At 31.0% G+C, this 27,851-nt stretch overlaps 1 pseudogene; it reads left to right on the forward strand.

The window, feature by feature from the left end:
• Nucleotides 1–609: 609 nt before the first annotated feature.
• LOC143387582 (protein O-mannosyl-transferase TMTC3-like) lies at nt 610–27,720 on the forward strand (annotated as a pseudogene).
• Nucleotides 27,721–27,851: the final 131 nt, after the last annotated feature.

The raw sequence follows: 27,851 nt of genomic DNA on the forward strand, positions 1-27,851 counted from the left end.
AAGTGGTGAGAGAGGGCATCCCTGTCTTGTTCCAGATTTTAGAGGGAATGTGCCAAGGATGTTTTGAAGAACTGGTTGTCTAGCTGCAAATTCTTTTAACTTTTGTTTTTCGTGGAAGATTTTTGTTTTATCTTCAATCCTGAAGCTTAATTTTGCTGGATACATGATTCTTGGTTGGAACCCTTTTTCTTTCAGCGTTTGAAATATGTTGTTCCAGGATCTTCTAGCTTTCAGAGTCTGTGTTGAAAGATCAGCAGTTATCCTGATTGGTTTACCCCTAAATGTAATCTGCTTCCTCTCTCTTGTGGCTTTTAAGATTCTCTCCTTATTCTGTATGTAGGGCATCTTCATTATTATGTGTCTTGGTGTGGATCTCTTATGATTTTGTACATTCGGTGTCCTGTAGGCTTCTAGTATTTGGATTTCTTTTTCATTCTTTAAGTCTGGGAAGTTTTCTAGTATTATTTCATTGAATAGATTGCTCATTCCCTTGGTTTGGACCTCTATACCCTCTTGTATCCCAATCACTCTTAGGTTTGGTTTCTTTATGTTATCCCCTAAATCTTGGGATGTTCTGCTCATGATTTTTTTCACATTCTGACTGCTGGACAGTTTCTCCGTGGAAAGGGTAGCATTCCATTTTCTATGCTGCAGACACTAATAAAACTCATTGTCTTGATGTTCAGTACGTTATTGCTTGTTGTGATTAGAGTCCAGGTTATTCAGTCCCAACTTCCAGTGTTTACAAGGTATGAAATTCTGGTTCTTTTTTATTTTTAATCATTTTGCCTTTTTAACTTTGGACTTTAAGTGATCATAAATGTTTGGGAAAGTCTGATTTACACTGAATTTTTTTAGCAGTTTTATTGAGGTATAGTCTATATATTTTTAAAACTGCAGATCATGTTTAAAATATACAAATTCATTAGTTCTGTCATACTTGTACATCCAAGAAACCACCACATCAAGGATAATGACCCACAAATTAGTTAAGTATTAGGGTTAAAGTGGAGTCTTCTCTATCCTTAGTGATTTTTGTTTAACAGTTGTTGAGAGAAGAATATTGAGATCTCTACTGTAATTGTAGATTTGTCTTATTGCAGTTTTTTCAATTTTGTTTCATGTGTTTTTTAAGCTCTGTTTTTAAGCGCATAAATGCTTAGGATTTCCACATCATCTTGATGAGTTAATATCTTTATCATTATTAAATGAGCTTCATTGCTAGTAATAGTCTTTACCTAAACATTCACTCTGTCTTATATTAGTTTGTCACAAAGGCACACACCTGTAATTGCAGCAACCTGGGAGACTCAGGCAGGAGGATGACAAGTTTCAGGCCCGCCTTGGCAATTTAATGAGAAACTATTTCAACATAAAAAAAAAGTACTAAGGATGTATGTGGCTTAGTGGTAGAGCTACCTACTGAGGAAAAAAAATTCTCATGCCAGCTCTCCTTTATTAGTGTTATATAATACATATTTTTCCATCTTTTTTCTTTTTATCTATCTCCCCCTCCCCTCGTATACATATGTTTTATATCTACACATATTTTGTGTGTGTGTGTGTTTTGCTTTTTGGGGGGGTTTGGATGTTTGAACCCAGGGACACTTTATTGCAATCTACATCTTCTGCCCTTTTTACCATTTATTTTGAGACAGGGTCTCACTAAGTTACTTAGTGAGTTGCTAAGGTTGGACCCAAATTTGCAAATCTCCTGCCTTAGCCTTCTGAGTCAGGAATTGCAGGCTTGTGCCACCAATCCTGGCTGCTTTTATATTTTAAAATAATTTCTTGTAGGTTATATATAATTGGGTCTTAATCATTGTTTTTTGTTTGATTAGATAATCTGAGGTGTTTAAAATGAAATATTTGGTCCATTTATATTTAATATAATTATCGATACATTGGATGTAAATCTTCTACCTTAAGTGTTTTCTCTTTTTCTCATCTGTTTGTTTCCTTTTTACTTTCCCATCTTCCTTAGAACTTTCCCTTTGTGCTGTTTGTATATATTTCCCTTGAGCATACATTTTAATGCATTGTTGTTACATTTGCTTTAGATGCTTATCCTTAAGCATTTCAGTGGTAAAAGTCTTTTATATTAACTCATGAAATTATTTTTTCCCAGGGCTCTGCATTCTGTTAGTGACATTTTTCCTTATCATGAAAGACTTGCACATTTCTTAGTATGCAGCAATAATTCTGTTAGCTTTTATATCTAAAGATGTATTCATTTTACCTTTTTTAAAAAATCTTTTTATTTTTTTAGTTGTAGATGGACACAATACCTTTACTTTATTCATTAATTTTATGTGGTGCTGAGAATTGAAACTGGTGCCTCACACGTGCTAGGCAAGCACTCTACCACTAAGCTACAACCCCAGCCTGAGTGGAGAATACTACACTTGCTATTTCTCATTCAGTATTCTAAAAATATTGCCCTACATCTTTTGGCTTACATTTTCAGTAAGAAATCCTTTCTCATCCTGTATCTTTAGCCTTCTGTAACATTTATTATTATTATGTCATGTTAGTGGGGGGGGGGTACGGCTGGAAGGTACACATACACGCGTGTGTATGTGTGTGTGTGTGTGTATCTGTTGTTAATTTCATCTAGTTATTTTTCATCTTAGAAACTGTTTTCATCTCTAGAAGGAAGTCTTGATTCAAATTTTTTTAATGTCTTTCATATGTCTACATAATCTATTTTGTTTTATTATCCTTCAATACTTTTTCTGTGATCCATGCCATTTTGATCAATTTATATTGAATAAATTTTCTTCTCATTGTGACTTTTATTTTTTTGCTTCTTTGCATGTCTGGTAAATTTTGAATAGATGCCATATATTAATTGTATCTTCATGTATTTCCATATAAATATTTTTGAGCTTTGTTCTGGGATACATGTAAGTTATAAAAAATGTTTTATCTTCTTGTCTTACTTTTAAACTCTTAGTGGGACCACAGCAGGCTTTAGAATCAGCTAAATTTGCGCATTAACATCTTTCTAACTTATACCAATGACTGAATTACGAAGATTTCACATGGGTGCTGAGGGCATTTCTTCCTCTGTATAATTTTATGGGACTTTCATTTCTCATCCTGTTTTTTATCCTTTTTCAAAATGTTCTTTCCCATTAGTTTTCCTAAGATCATTTTAACAGTCACAAAGTAAATGGCCTAAAACAATAGAAATGTATTCCCTCACAGTTCAGGAAGCCATACGTCCAAAATTAAGATGTTGGCACAATTGGTTTCTTGAGGAGGCACTGAGGAAGAATATATTTCATGCCTCTCTCCCACCTTCTGCTGATTGCTGACAAGCTTCAGCATTCCTTGATTTTGTAGCTGTATCACTCTAATCTATTCTGTCTTTACATGGCTTTCTTTCCCATGTATATCTATCCTCTCCTTTTTGTATAAGGTCATGGTCATTGGATTTAGGGCCTACTCTAATACGTCCTCATCTTAACTAATTACTTTGGCAAACTCCACACCCCAAAAAAAAGCCATAGTCTACAGTTTTAGATCGACATGCATTTGGGGGAGACATGATTCAGCGCACTAACCTTAGACACTTCTTCTCATCTATATTCAAGCAGGAACTCTTCAATACTGAAAGATAGTGGGGCCGCTCTGCAGTCTCTTAAGTTTTCTTATCATTTTTCTTCTCTCTGATATTCTACCCAACTAACTATAGACCCCTGAGCTCCTCAGGCTTCTGGTGTTTGAAGCTCCATCTTCTCAACTTCAGATATACCACTGGACTCAGCCTGAGTTCCATCATCTTCTTGCACCTACCTAGTGAAAATTTAATACCTAGATAGAGCTTTAAGTTGGTACAAGATGATGATTGAACTTAAGCTAAGTCCAGTGGTGTTCCAGCACATAGGCCAGGGTACTTTCCATGTCATTGCATTGTGGGCAGTGAATAGAATAAATTTTTTTCAGATAATTTTCTAAGTCCAAAATTTTATAGTGTTTTCACATAATAAATTGACCTCAGTATTATTTTTTATTTAAAGAAGAATGACTTCAACTTGCAGAATTTTTAACTCGAGTCGAGCCATATAAAACTGAACTCATTCAGGTATAACAGTATTGGAAATGGATTAAATTGTAGATATATATTTTTATATATCCTTTAGCCCTTAGTTTCAATGTTTTTATTCTGATTATTACTCCATTTAGAGAATTTAAATGAACTGTTTTCTGTGTCTGTTTCTACAGTCTGAAATGTGGTTTATATTGTCTTTGTAGCTCTTTGTGTCTGGAACATGTACCATTAAATATATATTTTCTAAATATAAGCATTTAAAAATATGTACATGTGCATTTATATGAATTTGATTCTGTTACACTACCCTATGAAACTGATTTTAATGATTTGTTTTACGTTGATTATAATATGATTTGATCTATTTTAAAGTTAACTTTTTTTTTCTATATCAGCTATCCTAAATATAGGAATAAATATAGGAAAAAAGCTTTGTATTCATTTATGCCAAATTTTTTGAAAGTTAAAGTACTAACAAAATTTATTATTCTTCATATGTATAGAGATTTCAAATATGAAAATTTAAAAAAAATTATTCAACATGTGCTTTTTCTCAGTTATTTAACATTTTAAGAAAATCAAGTCTAAGGGGTAAATGTTGTTTGTTTTTTTTAATTATTTAAAAATGACATTGGGTTTTTATTGTTATATTTTAACATTGCCAAAAGAATTGGAAGATAGATAAAAACATACAAATCAAAAGTTTTTCATTTGTAATGTACTATTTTAAAGTAATTTAATTTACATCAAATAGTCTATGCTAATAAAATACATAATTAACATATGATGAAGGGGTTAGGGAAATAGCTTAGTTAAAAGAGTGCCTTGCCTCACATGCACATGGCTCTGGATTCAATCCTTAGCAGCACAGGAAAAAAAAAATCCAAAAAAAAAAGTGTCAACTTTCAGAGAAACTTTCAGAGAAATAAACTAATATATATTTTATTAATATACTAGGAAAAAAGTTAGAACACAACTAGAATGTTACATAAACCTACACAATTACAACTCTCTACTAGAAATTTAGTTTTTAGTTTCCTAATAATCAAAGCAAGGATGGTTAAGTTAGGAGGTAATATAGTTTTCTCTGTCCATGAAAGAAAAAAAACAAATTTTGTGTAGAAAACTTAATTTTTTTTAATAAAAATTAGCATTTAGCTTTACTAACTACTAGCAGTTCTCTCTAAAATAAATGTCTTATGTAGGGAAACATTTAATGAGATTTAGTGAAAATAATTCTACCAAATGTCATATTGTAGTATGAATTATTCTAATAATAACTAGAAAGAGATGACCTGCTTATTCTTCAAGTAATTCTTCATAAATATCACTTCTCCCAACTAGACATTTTATATAATTCAGATAGTTTGAATTTTAGTAATGATTTTATGCAATATTCAATATTTTATTTATATATGTTGTAGAATAAAATTTGTGTTTAAAAAGTGTTTTCTTATAAGTACCTTTTATTTTTTTTAATTCTTTATACAGGTTTGATAACCCAGCTGCTGTAAGCCCAACTCCCACAAGGCAGCTAACTTTCAACTACCTCCTTCCTGTGAATGCTTGGCTTCTATTAAATCCTTCAGAGCTATGCTGTGATTGGACCATGGGAACAATACCACTTATAGAGTCATTTCTAGATATTCGAAATCTTGCTACTTTTGCTTTCTTTTGCTTTCTGGGGGCTTTGGGAATATTCAGTCTCCGATATCCTGGTGATTCCTCCAAGACAGTTTTAATGGTAAGAAACTTCTTTCACTTTTTCTGCAATGTTGCATCCAGTTGATTGACACTATCTTTAATTCATCAAAGACATCTTTTTAAAGCAGTGTCTTTCCTTGGTCAACAAATACGTTTAATTTATAAACTTATTTTAGTTTATCCTAAAATTATAAAGCAAGGCACGTAATTTTCCTAATTAGGTGGAAACTAAAATCAAGATGTGTCTTTTTTTTAAGTTCATTTTCCTCTCATAGAGAAGAGTGTCCTATGAAATATGCAGCTAGAGAAATATATGTTAAGTTCTCATTAGCAAAATATTCATTACTTCCTGAGATAGCTCTTGCTATCTTCAGAGAATCCTGTTTAGTTGGAAAGGTTTTGTTGTTGTCATTTTTCTGAACTGTTTACTTGTAATTTTCCCTCTCTGCCCTCAGTTCTTCCTCACTCTAGTTATTTTCCCTCTTCCTTTTAATTATTAAAGACAGTAATAATCTATAACATTTTCTTAGCATTTACTACAGATTAGAAAATATAGTGCTTCAAAAATATTTCATTTCTGGCTATAGCCACTAAATGCATACTAGGCAGCACTTTATACACAGAATATGATAATAAGAGGAAATATAAGGTCCCATTTCCAGGGAGCTTGTCTTCTAGAGAAATTTGAAGCCAGTGGCTGAGAGAATATAAGATTTGGGAGAGATCGTGTTTACATCATCCTTGGACATGTTGAATGTGAGGGTTATTTAAAGCATCCTAGTATAGATTTTGAACAGTACTTCATGTCAAAAAGAGTTGCCAAAGTTTAAAATAAAATTTTTATTCATTAGCATAGTGGTAATTAATTGAAACCAGAATGTAGGTAGGATTGCATTTAGAGAGATTATAGAGCAACCTTTGTCAACAAGGATTTTTTCAGTTCAAGAACAGTTGCTAGCTGGTAACATTGTAGATGCGTACAACAAAAGTTAATTCATGTTCATTATAGATGCCTTAAAGTATCTGATCTCATTTCACCCCTAGAATAGTTAAGGTGACTGAGTAGAGTGAAAAGAGAAGCCTACAACTAGATCTTAAGCAACTCCCATATTCAGATTTTGAATAGGAGACAGACCAAGGGAACAGAAAAGTAGGAAAGTATATTAGAAAAGACAGAATATTTAACTCTTAACAGACACTGTTGAATACAAAAGTGAGCTCTGTTTGAAAAGTGATGTCTCTTGGATTTGACCTCTTATAGATCCATTAGTTAATTAAATGAAATTTATTTCTGTGGAGTGACTTGATTTGGAAATACAAAAGTAAAAATAATATTGGTGAAAAACTTGATTGGTTGATACTTAGAAACATTTTCATTTGAGTACTCAGCTATCTTTTAGAAGTTAGGAGATATCACTAATGAGTTGGCTTAAAAATAAAGTTGAAATGTTGATTAAATCAGTTTATACTAGCTACATGTTACTGTGGCTCCAAAGGTGGAGCTTAAAAGATATATTGTCACTGAGAAAATTTTTAAGGTTGGATAAGAAAGAGCATGTTTAAATTTTGCTACAGAGGATATAGGTGATTAGAAAAGGTTGAAACAAATGGTAGAAGGGAAAAGCAGGGAAATACCAAGCAAAAGTTTGACCTGAAATAGAAGGAGGAAACTCACAGGAAAAAGGGAAATGGGAATGAATATGGATGTTAGTAGGTTTAATAGCAAGAAATTAAAGGAACTTTTCTCTTATGGCTTTACCCCTCTCTGTAAATTAGTATGGTTGCCTGCTGAAAGTAAAATGGGTCAAAAGATTGAGAAGAGCAATCAAGATTCAAACATTCAGAGAGAATAGAATAACACCTGTCAGAAACCTAGAAATTCTAAGCAGTCTTAAGAATCAATTTGAGGCTGGGCCTGGTAGCACACCCTATAATCTCAGTGACTCAGTAGGCTGAGGCAGAAGGATCCGGCCTCAGCAACTTAGCAATTTAGAAAGACCCTGTCTCAAAAAATAAAAAGGCCTGGGGATGTAGCTCAGTGGTTAAGGGCCCTGGGTTCAATCCCTGATACCGAAAAAAAAAAAAAAAAAGAATCAATTTGAAGTTGGTGGTCATGAATTTATGAGGATGTTAATCTAGTCAGCTTTGGGACTTACTCAAGCTGCTCAAATACAAACAGCATAGATAAATGTCAGAATTATTCAAAATTGGGGTTCTGATAAAAGAAAGATTGAAACAAAAAGGAGAGATTGAATTAAAGCTTGACAAATAAAATGATGGTATATGTAATATGCTATTTTTTTTAAAAAGAGAATAATGCCAATGAAATAGATTTATCTAAATTATATATTATGTACATTTAAAAAGAACAGTTGTGACCTTAAGTATAACTGCTTTAAATGTGCTATTTTTTAAATGGTATTTTCTGAAAATCTCTACAAAGGAACAATAGAGCAAAGATATAATTTCAACAACAGATATCATGTTAACTCTTATTAAATAAGATATCATGTGTGTCACAACAATTTAAGTAGTTAGTCTTTTTTCACTTATGAAAAAATAGTCTCAAGGTGATAGAGTAGTTTACTTTCTATTACATAAGAAATAAGTGATAGGTTGATTTCAAACTCGTAGCTCTTTCTGTTGTCCTTCCTTTTCAAGACAGTGTATGTTATTAGAAGAAAATTAAAAATTATTCATAATTAACTAGATTGGCATACATTAGAAAAGAGCATTAAATAGAACTTGATAGAACTTATAAGTTTAGTCATTAGACTAACATTTACACATTTCTTATCCTAGAACCAATAAACTTTTCCTGAGAGATTTTTTTTTTTGTAACTTATAAATCAGTCTAAGATGCATCTCTGAATGAATTTAACACTTTTAATTCCTACAAATGAAATTGCTTTAGAACAACCATGAATTAATGGGAAATTATTTTTGTCAAGCATATCTAGGAAGTGAAAAATTATGTGCACTCTAAATACTTTATGTTTTTATTTTAATAATACTGAAATTTCAGACATAAATTAGTGTGATACATAGCAGCTTGAGAATGGTACTTTTCCTCAGATTCAATATTACGTGAAGTCATAATATATGAAAGAATATTCATGCAGAAAGTATTCTTTTCTAAGTATATGCATCTCTATATCTATATTTTACTAATAAAGTTTGATAAGGAAGAGACAGTTCTTTGCATTAGAAAAGATGCAAACTTCTGAAGCTGGAGATTAACTTATTATTTATTTAGGTACTGTGAAACAAATCAGGGAAATAACATAGAAACAGATGCCCATAGAAAGATGTCCTGATGACAAACTTAAATCCTTTCACAAGTTTGCTAATTAATTTTTCACAATTGTACAAATTTTTGTGGCTTTATAATTAAAAAAAACACATTTCATTCCATATTCACAAGGGCGATAAATCTGAGCATTTTTATGACATTTTATCTCAGTATATGTATTATAATTTTAGAAATTCTTGCATAGAATAAAAAGTCTTCAGTTTCCAGTATTATGTGGTTTCTTAGAGTAATAAAGTTACAAAAACATGTATGTTATCAACTTGTGTAATTTTGTTGAAAATTTTTTAACATATTTTCCTATCAGTTTATTTTGGCCATATGTAAAACAAGTTAGATGTGTAAACATTTTTTTAATTTTTAAAAAGTTTTTTATTCTGGTAAATTAAATTAAATTTTGTGTTCTGCACCATTTCCTCTTCCCCCAGCAATTATCATTCTACTCTCTTCTGACTGTGAGATTTTTTTAGATCTCATGTATAAGTGAAAGCATTTGTCTTTCTGTGCCTGTCTTTATTTCATTTAATATAATCTCCTCCAGGCTGGTGTATGTTGAAATAACAAGATTTCCTTCTTTTTAAGGCTGAATAATATTCCCATTATACATAAGTACTCTGATTTTTTAAATCTGTTTATCCATTCAATTCATTTGATTGAATGTGATTCCATTTCTTGCATATTGTAAATAATACCACAGTGAATATGGGAGTGTATATGTCTCTTCAACATAATAATTTCATTTCATCTAGATATATACCCAGTAAAGGGATTGCTGGATCATATGATATTTCCATTTTAAATGTTTTGAATAATCTCTGTACTCTTTTTCATAATGACTATGTTATATTTTACATGCCCACCATCAGTATGCAAAGTTTCCCTTCCCATCCCTACCTGTGTGTATTTTCTTTTTTTTATAACAATCATTCTAACTAGGCTGAGGTGATATCTCATTGTGATTTTAATCTGCATTTCTTATTTTGAGTATTTTTTCATATATCTCTGACCATATGAATATTTGCTTTTGAAAAATATATTCAACTCCTTTGCCCATTTTTTAATTGGTTTATTTGTTTTCTTACTATGAGTTGAATATGTCATTTTAGAAATATTTTCAAAAAAGTTTTTTTTTTAAAGAGAGAGTGGAGAGAGTGAGAGAGAATTTTTTAATATTTATTTTTTCAGTTTTTCGGCAGGCACAACATCTTTGTATGTGGTGCTGAGGATCGAACCAGGGCTGCACGCATGCCAGGCAAGTGCGCTACCGCTTGAGCCACATCCCCAGCCCCCAAAAAAGTTTTTTTTATTAACAGGATACACCTAGTTATTCAGTTTTCACATAAAGATGTAAATATTTACCATTGATCATTTTTTTTTATATATTTCACTAGGCAAGTATATTTCTCATAGAAAAAAGACAGTGAAAAAACAGTGTAGCTAAATATACTTTTCAAATTTAAAATGCTATTAAAGGTTCAGGTTTTAATTTCAAGAAAATAATTATTCCTAAACAATATACCTAGGAATATTATTTTCAAAGATATCCTCCAGTTATAAGTTCCAGAATTTAAGACTTCCATTGCATCTTGCTTACATACATCCTGATGTTTATACCACCCCTAAATTGTCTTCGTACTGTTTAAATTAGTATTCTTCATATTATCATTTTTAAATGGTCCACAAATGCATTCATCCAAATGAAATGATAAAATTTTGGATTTAGGTATTGAGTGTTTAGTTTTTTAATTTAATAAAATTAAACTATCTTTTTCTTTCTAGGCACTTTGTTTAATGGCATTGCCATTTATTCCAGCATCAAACCTTTTTTTTCCTGTTGGATTTGTTGTTGCTGAGCGTGTACTGTATGTTCCTAGCATGGGATTCTGTATTTTGGTAGTCCATGGGTGGCAGAAAATTTTAAACAAAAGGTAAATTAAAATGTTTGTTCATTTAATGCTTGCTAAATATAGAATTAAATGTGACATTAAAGTATTTTAAATCTGTATTTTGTTCAGTTTTGTAAATTATACTTTTTTAACCTTTTGGGTTTTTTCATCTTACTGTTTTCTTCTCATTGTCTATGATTCAAGTTAGGAAAGCTCCACAGTACCTACTCACTCTGTCTTCTTCCCAATATTTATGTAATTTTATTTTACAGCCTGAGGCAGAACAAACTTGAGTCAGACCCAATTGAAAACAAGGATATTATTGAAACTGAAGTCACAAATGACCATTTCCACTTCCATATGCAATGAACATATAGTCATCCTTCTTAAGTGAGTCTTATTGAGTTCTCAATATATATAAACTGCATATAATAGGCAATTCATAATTTCTTGCTATCACTATCTTCATCATAAGCTTAGTTTCCTAGTTGCCTTAAACTATTAAGGAACAGTATACTTAGAAATGATTATTGTAATAAGTTTTAACCCATTGTCTATATGTATCACTAAAATTGTCAAAACAAGCAAATTGTTAATGGTTAAAAACACTAATGTTAACAATATTAAATTTAGATCTGCAACTTGAAATAGAAATGCTTACTTGTCTCACTTTCATTTTCTAGTCACCTAACCCAAAAAATTCTGATTTCTCTTTTCATTATTTTTCTAGCAAATTATCTCCAAGTACTTACATCCAGTCAACATTTTTATTTTAAAAATTTTCCCTGGTTTCTCTAAAAGGTCTTCTGATTATCTTCACTATCCATTCACTTCTATCCAGTTACTCCTTGCTGTATGTGCTCTTTGAATATTTATATTTTTAAGAGTGATAGCCACTTTCATTTTACTGCACATCCTTCATAGGTAATTTCACCCGTATCTACAGTTTTCACCACCATCTTTCAAACCTTTTCTCTTACTTTCTACCCATATATCCAAGTATACTCATTACTGATTTTTGATTACCTACCATCTTCCAAGAGTCTACCCTTTAGATTTATTTTCTCATTTAATCTTAGTACTTCCTAACTTTATTTTACAGAAGTGCAAATTGAAGCTTATATAAGTTACTTGAATTATCCAAGATCACATAGCTAGTAAACAACAGTCTTGGTTCAGATTTACATCTTACTGCTTCCAATGACCATTTTCTAAATGATTCATACTTTTTAACTCTGGTTAAGTGAATCTTTCAAAATACAAGAAATTGAACCATGGTATGGGAGCAAAAACACAAACTCAGATAACATTAATACTAAATGGAATCATAGAGATTAATGATGTATAACCATCTTTGTATAAATGAGGAATTGAGTCTCAAATAGCCTGAAGTTGTATATTGTATAAATAATTTGTATCTATTTTATTAGGAGTTAATTTTACTATGCCCTTTAATAGACAGTTCAGATTTTAAAGTATAAAATTATTCTAAGAATGTTGTAATGGCCTATGGTATAATTTTTAAGCAAAACATACTTTAAATATAGCCAGGAGGTAAGATTGACCCTTTATAAACACAGCCAGTATTCAAGTTGTAGGTAATGGTACCAAGGATGCTAAATATATAAAGTCACAATTAAAACTAGATTTATCAATTTACTGTCATTCTGAAAAAAGCTTTTGAAAGAGTTAAATGTCAGTATGAAGTTGGTCCTCTATATCTCTAGGTTTTTCATTTTCAGATTCAACAAACCACAGATTTAATATATTTCAAAATAAAAGTCACATCATTATTGACATGTGGGGACTTTTTTCTTGACTCTTTATGTAGCATTTACCTTGTATAGGGTATTATAAGTAATCTAGTGATGATTTAAAGTACAAGGTAAGCATAGGTTATATTCAAGTACTAAACATTTTATATAAAAGACTTGAATGCCTCTGGAAAGCTGGGTAGGTAGAACTATTCCTGCACAGGAACAACTGTGTCATGTAATTTAACACTGAATTTCATATTCATAATACTTTTTTTTGTGTTGGTTCTCTACAAAGTTGGGTGAATGTTAGAATTATCTTTAGGAACATTATCTTTAGGAACATTTAGCATATGTTTACCTTTCCTATAAAGTTAAATGCTTTTGATGATATGATTTTTTTTTTGGTCTCTTAAACAGTGTATTTAAAAAACTGTCCTGGGTGTGTCTATCCATGGTATTACTTACTCATGCCTTAAAAACACTCCACAGAAATTGGGATTGGGAGTCTGAATATACATTGTTCATGTCAGCCGTAAAGGTAAAGTATGGTTCAGAATCACAGGAAAGTATGTCATCAGTGATATATATAGAGAGAGGTTTTTTGTTTGTTTGTTTTTTAGCCATTTCTTAGCTGTTTTTATTTTAATCAGACATTAACTGTCAATATTAAGTCATTTACCAAAAAGTTATTGAAAATAATTTGTTCTTTATATTATTTATGGCATAAACAAATTATCTACATAGTACATGGCTGTATATTCAAAGAGTATGTTAATATTTCTTTCAGTGCTACATACATGTTGGAGTTCCACATGATAAGTAGTACTGAATTTCATTGGTTCTAAGGGTACACATTTTTTCCTAACCTGAATACCTGGAACAAGCATAAATCTTACGTTGAAAGTTATCTCTAAATTAATTATTGACTTTTTTTTCTTAATTGTTCATTAAATAGTGGTGAGTTCTATAGTTGATGTGCCTTAGACTCAATGAAATAAAATAACACAACAAACAAAAATAGAATCCTGCTATCTAAAAGATAATCAATGGTTACTAATATGGAAAAGATCAGAACTGATAGAAAGTAGTGGTAAAGCATTTCTTATAGAATGGACAATAAATATCTTAAAAAAGTTCTTTTAAAACCACAAATTTGTTTTCTAAAAAAAGTTCTTTTAAAACCACAAATTTGTTTTCTATAAAGGTTATCAGCAAAGAATTATTTTAGCTCTTCCTTATCAATGCCCATCTTCAAATCTCATAATTCTTACTTTATTTTGTCTATTTCTTTATTCTCTTTTGCCTAGCTTTATGGAATTGCTGACTGTACATAACAGATGACTGTCCTCTGGACCACAATAGTAGTTCCAGTAATTCCACCTTCTCCCTGAGCTCTGCAGACAAGTGAACCTTGAGCCCATATTTTTTGAAAATTTCTTTATTCTCACTCTCAGAACAATGGTTAAAACCTATAGTCATGGTTATAGATCAGTGGTAGAGCACTTGTCTAGCATGTGTGACACACTGGGTTCGATATTCAGCACCACATTTAAAAAGTAAATAAAATAAAGGTATTGTGTCACTCTACAACAAAAAAAAAATTAAAAAAAATAAAACCTATAGTCATAATTGATAATTCCTTGGTTGGGTATCATCCTTTGCCTGCAAGAATACCTTGCACATCTGAGAACTCTAAAAGCACACATTGACTCAGAACTTAGGGTTCCTTTTACCATAATAGAGTACTTAAATAGCTTTAAACATGTTAAGAATAAAAATAGTCATCAATACAATGTTTTAAGAACATTCTCATATTCTAATACCTTCTTTCTTGAAGGAATATGAATAGAGTAGAAATTTTCACACAGCACTATGTTTTGATTATGTAAAATTATATGTACAATTCTAATAACATAAAATAGGTGAAATTAGACTTTTGTGGTTTTAGTATATCATTAGGGGAAGAAGAGTAAATATGGTGAAGCAGTCTTCATTTGACTTTATCTCCAGGAACATCTCTATGAAACAATCCATTCCTAATAATACACCACTCAAATATCTGTGTGATTTGGAGTCATTTTTTAATATGTAATTTACTTCATTTTAATTGTATTTAAGGTAAATAAAAATAATGCCAAATTATGGAATAATGTGGGTCATGCTCTGGAAAATGAAAAGAACTTTGAGAGAGTTTTGAAATACTTTCTACAGGCGACTCATGTTCAGCCAGGTAAGCATTATTAGTAAACTGATGAATGGTTTTTGTTTTTTTGGGTTTTTTTAGAAGGAAAACAACATTTTGGGGGGAAAACATTTATATTAGATATTTGAGAATTTTTTCTTTGTTAACATAGTTGTTGGATGACAGTGAAATGTGCTTTTTGATGGAGTGCAGGATGCACAAGCTTGGTAGAAGTGATTTTAAGAGAGTAGAAGAAGAATTAGAGAGAATTCGGAAATGGAAGAAAAAAAGTACCTTTGGGGCTAATCCAGTACAGTTGGGGAAAGTATTAATGCCACGTGGAAAGACAAATAACTAGATGATGATATTGAATAGATGAGAGGAAGGAGCAATAGGGACCCAGTATCCAGATAGGATCTGGTGCTAAAGATGAGGAATTTATTCAAATTGGTACTGATAGTAAATGTGGTAACAGAAGGCACAGTATATGGATGTGGAAAGAGGCTAGAGAGTAGATGACAAGGAGGAAGTTTCTGGAGTTTTCTTTTGTTTGTTTCGGTTTTCTCGGTGAAATAGAAGGTAAAATCATTAGTAGAGAATAAAAAGGAAGAAGTGTTTGGGATTTAAGAACAGGAAAAGATATGAAATAGTGATCCAAGAATTTGCTTCATAAACTTAATGTATGTATGAATCAGAGAGTTTGTTATAAAGTATATTCTGATGAAGAGTTAGATAGAGCCTAAAATTCTGCATTTCTCATAAGTTCCCATTGATGTTAGTCTACAAATCACACTTAGAAACAAAGATCAAGGAAACTAGGAAAATAGTTTCCTATTACGTAGATTAGGAAAATAGAGTATAATTACCAGGCAACTCTGACACCCTACTTTAGATTAGTATTAATTTAAAATTAAACCAGTTGGTGTAGTTACATGTTTTTTTCCTACTACTTTTTAGCTACAGTGGTAATGAAGAATTCGATTCAAAAGAGTTAAAATTTTGTCAGACATGTATAACTAAGCAAAAAAAAAAAAGAATAACGAAGTGATTATAATGATGAGTTGCAGAATTTAGATTGGTTTAGAGTAGATGAGAAAGTTGGTAAGTGGTAGTGAAATAGTTACAGGATCAGCAGATTACAGTTCTGAAGAATGGATGGTCTAAGTATCAGAGTGTAGCTACAGCAGCAATATTTTCAATAGGGACATGTTCAACAGTGTAGAACTTTATTATAGTATATGTACCAAATGTGATCCGTACCCACCAATGCCATTACTTTCAATTCAGAGTAACAACCAAAAATAACCCACCACCTTAAGTGTCCTCACAGAAGTACAGAGTGCTGGGTACTGCCCCCAGTTTTTTCTAGGAGGTATGATTGTGTCTGTTGGAGCAACCTAAACTGGTAGAAAGAGGTGAAAATCATGGGAAGAAAGGCATCAAGGCCACAATATTAAATCTGTATAGATTTTGAAATGGCTAAGAATTTTGACTGTCATGATGTTGGAGGGAGCAATAGGAACCCAGTATCTAGTATGTACACTATAATATGCACACAGGGACTAGTGACTGCAACTCTGAGGGATAATGTACAATAGAGTTCAATGGCCTGATGTTTAGACAAGAGTGATTTTTAAAAGGAGTGATAATTGTCTGCAAGTGGCATCAGGGATCAAGGAGAACATCTAATCTTCTTCCAGGCCCAGTGTTACAAAGGATAAGAAAAAGAACTCAGTCAACACTTGGAATAGGTAAAAGCAAGGTAACCTTGTCTCCAAGACAAAGCCAAGTTTCAATTAGAGAAAAATTAACACAAGATTATAGAAATGGAACAATTGGTCTTTCCCTCCAGTTTTATCTCCTATAACTCTTTCATCAAGATTAGTTTTTCTTGAAATATAGGGTACACATACTGTTCTTCTACTTTGGCTCTGTTTATATTCTTCTTATTTTTTTATTTTATATATGACTGTGGAATGCATTACAATTCATATTACACATATAGAGCACAATTTTTCATGTCTCTGCTTGTATACAAAGTATATTCACACCAATTTGTGTCTTCATACGTGTACTTTGGGTAATGATCTGTTTAGATTCTTCTTGAACCTTCTCTCCTTTCTCCCTTTCCTCCCATTTACTTTCCAGCATATCCCTGCTAGACATGAGTACTAATGATCTTTTATAACCCATTTTTTATAACCCTACAAAAAAATAGGCTCTTATTCTAAATTACCTTCCCATCTTTCCACCTAAAGAAAGTATTTCTCATTTAAAATCCCTTACAACTACTCTTTTTTTAAATATATTCTCTGTAGTGCCATATTTTATTATTGAAATGTTAATTTGCTCAAAATATTTATTAAATTGCATGTAAAACATTGGATTTATCTTTTTAACTCCTACATTATCTTGTAGCATCTTATACACAATCAAGAATCACTAAATGTGGTTGTTTTAATTCATTACTTTTGAAGTCTTTTAGATTCATTCTAGGAGTTTTTAGAGAAAATTTTGATGTCAGGTTACACAGACTTTGAGACTCTTATTTAGACCCCTTCAGCCAAAGTTTTTCTCATTTTTAAATTGGAATAATAATTTTTGTCTCAGCATTGTTCTGAAGACTAAATGTGTATGTTGATAAATGTGCATAAGTGCAGTTTAATCTAGTAAACAGTGTATTTAATCACAGAATGTTGCAAGTATGGGCACTTAGTTTTAAATAATTTTCTCCATCATTATCAGTTGTCACCTTTATAGTTTTTTTAGATATACTTGCTGAACCTCTCTATGTATGACATTAGTATCACACTTTCACAATTACTGTTTTAATAAGTCATAGACTTGGGAGGACAGGTAATCAAGTTTATTAGAAATATTTATGAATAAAAAAAGCTTATAATATAAGTTGAAAGTGATATTCAGAGGCTTCTTATTCTTTGTGTGGTTTGGTTTGTTTTTTGCTATGTTCATAGAAATTTTGACAGATGAAGTGACATTATTTCACTGTATTATGAATAGTTATTGGAGTTTGGGAGAATGTAACCAAGATAGAGCTAAAAAGAATGACTCAGATTTTGTCCCAAATGACTGAATAGTAACAAGTATAGAGATGATCATTTAAGCCCTGAAATAGCATTAAGTCACACAGAGTAGGAATCCATAACATCCTAAGGCTCTTTCAATTAAAAAAAAATGTGAAAGCTTTTGTTGCATACAATGGGAATAAATTACATGATAGTCTTCACATGCATGTCATGTTAGATAACCAATTTATTTTTCTTGTTTTGGTAATTGCAAGTGTATTTTTAACAATCCCAGTTCACAGTTTTGTAAATAAAGTTACAGTTACTTGTAAATCCTTTTAAAAGTCAAGAATAATCTACCCTTAAGATACATCAGAATCCTCCAATTTTTTTGTTTTGTTTTGTATTGTTTTGCCGAGAGAGCATTGGTTTCATTTTTATCTAAGTAAAAATCTTTGAAACTGTTTAATCAGAAAAGATAGTGGACCTGTTCCTTAACTTTGATATCATCAGGATGGGAATAATTTTAAAAGAGTTTTAGGAGTTTCCATCTGCTTATAAATTTTATTTTTAATTGACAATTTTGTGGACAGGGAATACTGGGAAGCAAAATAGTTTGGACATCAGTGTGAGAATTCTTGATTGCATTCTTTTGGCTAAAGCATTAGCAGGCATACACAGTTGCCTGATAATTTGCCTTCTACATCACATGTAGACAGGATGACTGAGATCACATGCAAGCCCATGGTGCTTCTAATAACTTGTCATTTAAGAGGAATGGTAAATGAAAATTAAATTTCACAGTATCTACAATTGTAATGTCATATAAAAAATCTGTGGTTTCTAAATGACAAAGTCAAGGTATTGTTACTACTTATTAGGATTTGCCTATGTTTCAAATTGAAGGAAATTCTAATTTACTCATACATGTTAATGAAAATTAAAATGTAATTACATTCTCTTCCAAGTTCTTGGATGTCCTGAATTCTATCCATGAGTCACTTGGAAATGAAGAAGTACAAATAATTATACAAACAACTCTTTCAAAGAGATTTACTATATAAAAGAACAGAGATTTTAGCAGTATAAAGATAGTATGAGCAGAGTCACATGGAGAAAATGAACATGATTCAGTGTGTAAGTAGATTGGTTGGTCTTAGATCAGAGAGGAGGTATAGAAGGGAAAACTGAGTATGTATATTCACACAGATTGGTTGAGAGCATCGATAATGGGATGAGTCATAAATTCCTCTCTGTTCTCATTTCCCTGATGAAAATAAGTTATTAGAAATTTGAGGAGAAAGAAGGAATGAAATACTACCCAACTAGGGTTCTGAAAAAAAATGAGTTTATTAGAAAAACAGTTATTGACAGACTGAGAGTATATTTAAGATTTATAATGTCCTCATTTACATTGATTTAAAAGCAGACTAACTTATGCTATGCTTGATTTGAATAATTTACTCAGATAAACAAATTTGTACTTTGATTTCTCTATAGCTCCTTAGTTATTTAAATATCTTTGATTTTTTTCATCTTCTTACCTTTTTTTGAATTTAAATTTACTTTAGAAATAATACTATTCCCAAAATCCTTTGGGATGTTTTAACTTTATAACTTATAAAATCTTCTCACAAATTATGTCATTTTTTAAGTCTTATTAAGTAGCCATTTTATTGCTAAAGGATATCTAATTGCTATCTTTTGTTCTTTGAGAAAATGGAGCTACTTTATTATAATATCTGAAGTCTGCATTGATGGCAATAACTTCTTAGTATTCCACCTAATTCCTTTGGGTTATAATTTGTTTTATTTTTTTTATCTTAAGTAAATAACCTCTTTCTTTTCTAAACCTGGTTGAGACTTATTTTAGTACAAGTACTCTGCTGACCTCATTATTTACATTTTCTTTTTATACATTTCCCATTTAACTTTTTGTTAGATTAAATTCATTACTGTATAACTTTTTCACGTTCTATATATCCTTCGTTTTTACTATACATGTTTCTTTATAACAAAAACTGTGGATTTAATTGATGTTAAAATTAAAAAACAAATCAGTTCTATAAAAGCAAAGATTACCTACTGTGTATTTTTATACACACTTGATAATTAGATAATTTTTCACTCCTGGCTCTAAAGCAGAATTCCCTTTGAAACTTTTTAAAAACAGGTATTCTAGTTTGCAAGTAGGATTGCAATGACTAGTCTGAAGTTTTTTTGTTTTGTTTTTGCTTTCTTAACCCTACTGACTCCATAAGACTGGGCAGTACATCTAAAATGAAAAACTCCCTTACCTCCAACTTTATCCCCCAGTTCTCAAACCAAATTTATACTACATCTGCCATTTTTTATACAGTACACACAGTTGCCAACCTGAAGCATAATGTAGCAAGATCTTAGGACTGTTGCTCTCCTCCTAGGGGAATACCCAAAATAGATATGCCTTGGCCCCTATGTGTCCTGGGAGTTGCAGTCAGAGAATTATTCCACAATTGCAAAATCGTCGGTGTCACAGGCAAGTAGTATTCACCAATTGAAACCTTGTCATGTCTGTTAGATATTCTTGTTGAATAAAAATTGTCTAATTTAAGATCTCTCTTCCTTTTATCTTTGTTCCAAACCTTTGAAGTATTTACTGGGAAGTGTATCTTTTTAAAACTAATATGCATTGAGTCCTCATATTTTTCTTTTCCTGAAAAAAAATTGATTTTATTTTTCCATTTTGAAAAATGAGGCATAATTTCCTGGCATTCCAAAGTTAACATAATCTTTTTGTAAGTTTTTAATGAATTATATAGTGTTGTATCATCATTTAAGAGAGAAGGGCCACAGCATCTTATGTAATACTGTTTTCCTGTATTCCATTATTCTGTCATTACAGTCACATTCACACAAATTTTTAAAAAGCTTATCACAAAATCCTTTTAGTCTCTAACTTTTATACATATTTGTTAGCTATAACACTTGAGCTAATTCTAGGACTCATGATGATCCTTTTCACTTGCAGAATTGAACCATATGTTTTTATTGAATTCCAAAACTATGAGATTAAGGAAATAGAAATAAGCTTTAGTATAAGATAGTAAAATATAGTGAACAATGTAGTAAGGTAATGTCATCATGACCTATGTTGTCCTAACCCTTTAGAGAGTGATTGAAATAGATTTTTCATGTTAAATACATTTTCTGCATTCACATTGCTATACATGATTTTTTAGTATACCATTCATCATAAGTTATACCAAGTTATGTTAAAAGAAGTTCAGAGAACCAGGCATGGTGGCATCCTCTGCCTATAATCCCAGCTACTCAGGAGGCTGAGGCAAGAGGATCATAAGTGTGAGCCAGCCTCAGCAACTTAGTGAGGCCCTAAGCAATTTAGCAAGCCCCATGTCTCAAAAGTAAAAATAAAAAGGGCTGAGGATATGGCTCAGTGTTAGTGCCCCTGGGTTAAATCCCTACTACCAAAAAAAAGAAAAAGAAAAAAGTTCAGAGCAGAGAAAAAGCAAGATCTGTTTCCCTCTTTTGTATTTTTTACCTAATTTATTTCTAGAAGCATGTCTTCTCAGTAACCTTGAATACTATTATACCTCTCAATGAATGATTTTTTTTCTTTTTAGATGATATTGGAGCCCACATGAATGTTGGAAGAACTTACAAAAATTTAAATAGAACTAGAGAAGCTGAAGAATCTTACATGATGGCTAAATCACTAATGCCTCAAGTAAGTTGTCATAATTTAATCTATTGTTTCATGTCTCCTCTGTGTCCATGTTGAATAGTATTATTTGGATGGGAAATCTTTTTCTTCAGTTTGTTCATATAAAATGTAAGGTGTCTTACAGAATTTTCTATTTCTATAGAAAGTGTTATAAATGATTACATTTACTTTTCTAGCTAACTTGATGTTTAATTATTTTTATAGTCTATTTATAGTCTTTTATAATCTATATGAGGAGGATTTTGTATACTTTAAGCAATAAATTCAACATTTTTCCTATCCAAAAAATGAAAATGTGATAAAATAGAATGTCTCTGTTGCTAAATTGTTTTAATCACTTGTTAGAATGATACAAGCAGAAAATTCATCAGATATAACAATATAGTATCAAAGATGAAAGATCTGTTTAGAAAACAATTTGTGCTGCAGATTTCTCATTAAATAGCAATATTAATGATTGGATACTTTAATAAGTTTTCTAAAAATAAAGTTGGACCACATATCCTGAGGATTATTTCAATTCTGAAATGATATGTTAAATTTATACTTATAGGTTTTTTAATCAGATAATTTATTGTGTTCGTTAAAAAATTGGATCCATCTATATTATATGTAATGACCTTTATTTAACCTGAATAATCAACTGACTAGAACATGTATTTATCAAACAAGTTAGTTTTTAGTATAACTCTGAAATAAAATGAACTGTCCTCGGGAAATATTTTGCTGACAAAAAAAAATGACAAAGTGTACAGTTGGACTGAGAGGCAGGAGATCTGGGTTTTTTCCTGTTCTGATGCCAGTTTTTTAAGAAATCTTTGTCCTCTAAAATATCTGATTTATCTGACTTTAGAAAAAGTAGATATGGGGGCTGGGAATGTGGCTCAAGCGGTAGCGCGCTCGCCTGGCATGCGTGCGGCCCGGGTTCGATCCTCAGCACCGCGTACAGACAAAGATGTTGTGTCCGCCAAATACTAAAAAATAAATGTTGAAGTTCTCTCTCTCTCTCCCTCTTTCTCACTCTCTCTCACTCTTTCTTTAAAAAAAAAAAAAGAAAGAAAAAGTAGATATGAATAAAAAGCTATCAATGGTTGCATTTAGCTGGCATGAATGAAAAATTGTCCTTTAATGCCACAAAATTTTACATTTTATGAATATTACACATGTTCACTTTCACATTTTTATATTTAATTTGATACATTAGTAAAACTGGCAGCATAATGTTACTGTTTTCTGTATTACTTTAAATAAGCCCCTAGGAAAACTTACTTTTTATCTTTATTTGGTACTGAAATATCAAATAATGAAAATGCCTTTTCTTCTAAACAGATTATTCCTGGTAAAAAGTATGCAGCTAGAATTGCTCCTAACCACATAAATGTTTATATCAATCTGGCCAACCTTATCTGAGCAAATGAGTCCCGGTTAGAAGAAGCAGATCAACTTTATCGACAAGCAATAAGTATGAGACCAGACTTCAAACAGGCCTACATTAGCAGGTATCATAGTTCACTTTAGAGCCATCAATGTAGAAGATTGAAGCTGTATCTGCATGTACATCTTGACTAAATTTGGCATGTTTTTCTTTTAGTTACTTGACTCCAAATACATAGAGAGATTATAGCTTATTTGAGAATGACAATCAAATTTGATTAATTTGAAATTGACAAGGGAATCCCTTGTTTTGAAATAGCTAACTTAAGTTTTATATGAAGGAAAGGGTAGAAAAAGCTCCTTCTGTTTCATTTTCTTATCATCACTGAAATCTTTTTCTTTTTTTCCCATCTAAAATATCTAGAACTTATATTTTCTATTAGCACCTTCTGTTATTCAACTCTCAGAAACTTTCTTAAGTAAATTTTGAGATTTAACTGGTTATTGATTTCTTTAACCACAAAGAAACCTTGGTAGTTTTCTAACATCACATGTTCAGTCTTATGTACTTTCTCATGTAGGTGTTATCATTTGTATACTTTGGGGAAAATGACTGTTAAACTCTGTTTTGCAGCCAGACTAGGAAAACTAACCACTGTTTTTATAGAAAAAGTGCATTCAGAATTTAACTTTTTGAGATATAATTTATTTTTAAATTGGAGGTTCTCTTTTTCAGCCTTATCCAGTATTCATTGTCATGTGTTCATCCATAAAGAATTATTCAATAATCTCTGCATTTAAAAAATAACATTTTAGATTAATTCTTAGAAGTTGTTTCAGTGAAAATATTAGTAAAAATATTTTTGAGCAAAACTAAATTTAAGTTCTCTAGCAGTAAATAAAACTAGATTAGAAAATTGATGCAATGATTTTCTAACTGATCCCCAATTCTAGATGTGTTTCTTAGTTATCTGCAGGTGGCACTATTTCCCTTCTACCCTACAAGATCAACTTTTTTGAAATTCCTTTTTTCTTTTAATGTTCATTTTATAGTGTACTTTTAAGGATAGTAAGTTAATATAAGGAGTTACAAATTTCAAATGCTCTGTTCATTTGTATAGTGAGATTTGTATCATAGATTTGAAAACTGTATTATTTTTTTCTACAATCACATTTATTTTTCTTTTTCAAATGCTTTCTTCATTATCTGAAAAATTTACTGATCTCCCACACTTGATTATTATTACTTGATTAGACTCATTTTTCTAATGTAGTCAAGTCTGTTTCATTTTAAGATATATTCAAAGAATAGATTTTCTCTGTTCCCCTTTTTTGAGTGCCTCTCCACATCTAACCTAAAGTCAAGCATATGTTTTCTTTCTGTAATAATATTTGAAAATATATCCAGCCTAATTTGCCGAACTATGGAGTTCAGACTTGAGAGCAGCTTCAAAATGTTATTTTTGTTTTTGAAGAGAACTTTTAAGAGACTAAATTAAAAGAAGTAATGAAAGCTGTATGTGGAAAGGCTTCAAACTTGTAATAAATGGTGTCTACTAACTGACATATAATGTTTTACATAAACCTCATGTTTGATTTTTTTACATAGGGGAGAATTACTTTTAAAAATGAATAAACCTCTCAAAGCAAAGGAAGCATATCTTAAAGCACTAGAACTGGACAGAAATAATGTAGATCTTTGGTATAACCTGGCAATTGTATATATTGAACTTAAAGAACCAAATGAAGCCCTAAGAAACTTTAATCATGCTTTAGAACTAAATCCAAAGCACAAATTAGCATTATTCAATTCTGCTATACTAATGCAAGAATCAGGTATGTTTTCTCAATATTTCTATAATTATAATTTGATATACAGTAAAACATTAACTTAAACTTTATTACCCATAATAAACATTTTGTAGAGGTAGTTTATAACAAAATTGTATATAAATGGCATAGTAAGAATATTTAAAATACTTGAATTTTACTTTAGACTCTTTTTCAAGTAAAATGCACTGACATGAGAATACTAATTATTCATTTTCCAGTATGTGTTAAGACTAATTTTTAGGCAGTGTGTTAAACAATATCTAATTAATGTGTTTGTTAATTTATTCATGTAAGCATAATATAATGCCGCAGTCCGGCTGCAGCAAAATAACCAGGGGGTGAGGAGCAACTTGTGTGCATTGTTACAGCAGGAGTGTAGCCATTTATTGTAGGACAGGAGGGGTATATATACATTACACACAGCTTATCTAAATTAACATAAACCAGATACGGCGGTCAACCAATAAGGAATCTCCACACTTAATGGCTCGCTGGCATTACTTCACATTACTTCCCTCTGGCAAAATGCCAGGCGCCATCTTGACTTGTTTACAGATCCTAACAATATAACCTCTTTAACATAAATAACATTAGAGTTTACTTTGATTTACAAGATAAAATACTTATATTTTATATATCTAGTTTTGCTATTTTTGAGGTATTATTATAATTTCCTATATTTCCTACAATCCTGCAAAACTAAATTATTAATCACAATAATTTTCTATCTTTTACCCATATGTTGTATAGAAATGTTTGTTGTCCCTCTCAAGGCAGAATATATGATTATAATCTCTTTAAACTTTATGTTGGAAAGATCTTTTTATTTGTAATTGCTGTTTATTTCTTAAATGTTTTTCTTAAAACATTTACAAAAAGGAAAGAATCATAAAATTATAATATTTTTAATATGCTCACTTTGACCAACAGATTCTGTTTACTAAGTTATAAATAAAGCTACTCCCAACTTCATATAGCTATATTAGTAACTGAAATCTAGTGATTTATTTTCAAATTTTCCATATTCATCAATGTATAATTTTTAGTAAAACTAATGGTTTGTAAAATAATGATCATGAAGGCTGCTCATTATACAATATAAGATTGCACCCTAAAGTGTATAGTTGTAGAACTGAAAAAAATCTTATTTGCAATAGAAATTATCTCAGTAAGTATTTGTTTTTCAGATCCTAATTTTAAAGCCTAATAGATATTGTTTATTTTTGCCCTTGAAATTTCCTAAAAATTTTGAAATAATATGCCAGAAAACTGAGTTAATAATTCTGAAACATTTTTAACAATAAGTTACTTTTTGCTGGGCATTTTTACATATATATCATAGTAATTCTTGTAAAATTCAGTAAGTTAACCCAGAGACGTTAAGTAACTTGTTCAGTATATAAAATCATAATTTAAGAAAATCAAGAGTGATGTCTTTTTTTGGGAATTCATACACCTTTGTCCTCTTAATTCTGTATTCTTCCTTTGATATTTCCTTGTAGATTCTTAACTTTGAAAGGATTTTTTTCCCTTTTGGCTTCTGAAGCACTCTTACTACTTTAAAGGAAAGGAAATGATCTACCATTAAATATGTCAGTGTTTCAAGCATATTTATCTTTCCAATGAAGAGAGAGATTTTTTGCTTTTAGTTTTTTATTTAAGGTATAGAAATTAGTTGCTTTGGTGCTATCTTTTTTAATCTAATTAAATATTTGAAAATGACTGTGTTCTTTAGATGCAATTCATTTGATGATGATATTTTATTATCTTTTTTAAAAAAAATGATTCCTAGGTGAAGTTAAACTCAGACCTGAAGCTAGAAAAAGACTTTTAAACTACGTAAATGAAGAGCCACAAGATGCTAATGGCTATTTCAATTTGGTAATGCTTGCCATGGATGACAAAAAGGACACTGAGGCAGAGATTTGGATGAAGAAAGCTATAAAATTACAAGCTGATTTCAGAAGTGCTTTGTTTAATCTGGCTCTCCTGTATTCTCAGACTGCAAAAGAATTAAAGGCTTTGCCAATTTTAGAAGAGTTACTGAGATACTACCCTGATCATATCAAGGGTCTCATTTTAAAAGGAGACATTCTGATGAATCAAAAGAAAGATATACTTGGAGCAAAAAAATGTTTTGAAAAGATTTTGGAGATGGATCCAAGCAATGTGCAAGGAAAACACAATCTTTGTGTTGTTTATTTTGAAGATAAGGATTTATTAAAAGCTGAAAAATGCTTGGTTGAAACATTGGCATTAGCACCACATGAAGAATATATTCAACGCCATTTGAGTATAGTTAGGGATAAAATTTCCTCATCTGGTTTTGTAGAACGGCCAGTATTCCCAGCTGATAAGACTTCAGGTGAAGAAGGAGACAAACTTCCAGCTGAAAATATAAAAGAAATCAGAAGTGAATCCAGACCAACACAGATAATGAAAACAATTGAATCTAAATCCAAAAAACAATTAGCAAAAAATGCAGACAAAGAGACCCCCCAAAAAACAACAAAAGACATCAAAGAAATTGAGAAGAAGAGAGTTGCTGCTTTAAAAAGACTAGAAGAAATTGAACGTATTTTAAATGGACAATAGCATTATTCTTTATAATGTGACATTGGTATCAAAAACATCAATCTATATCATGTGATTGCTTGTACTGGGAGCTTTGAAAAATATCAAGAATATGTAACAGTCCATCATGGGCTGCCTCTACATTGGATCAAAATAAGATTTTTCATTAAAGACCTGTCTTACCCTAAGATATGTGTCATATATGATATGGCAGAAGTTTTTAGTTTTGGTTAACAAATCAAAAATTTCAAATTATAGCTGATCAATTTGTGACTTTGATTATAGAAGGAAAATTTTTCTGGCAGAATAATCTTTACTACTCTGACTTAAAAATAGTTTGAGGCCTGAATGATTATGATTCTTCGAGGATAAGTTCATTCTATGAATTCCCATTTATTAGCCACTTCATTTTTCCTTTACCTGT

This window comes from Callospermophilus lateralis, unplaced genomic scaffold (assembly GCF_048772815.1).
Source record: "Callospermophilus lateralis isolate mCalLat2 unplaced genomic scaffold, mCalLat2.hap1 Scaffold_322, whole genome shotgun sequence".
In the NCBI taxonomy this organism is placed as follows: Eukaryota; Metazoa; Chordata; class Mammalia; order Rodentia; family Sciuridae; genus Callospermophilus; species Callospermophilus lateralis.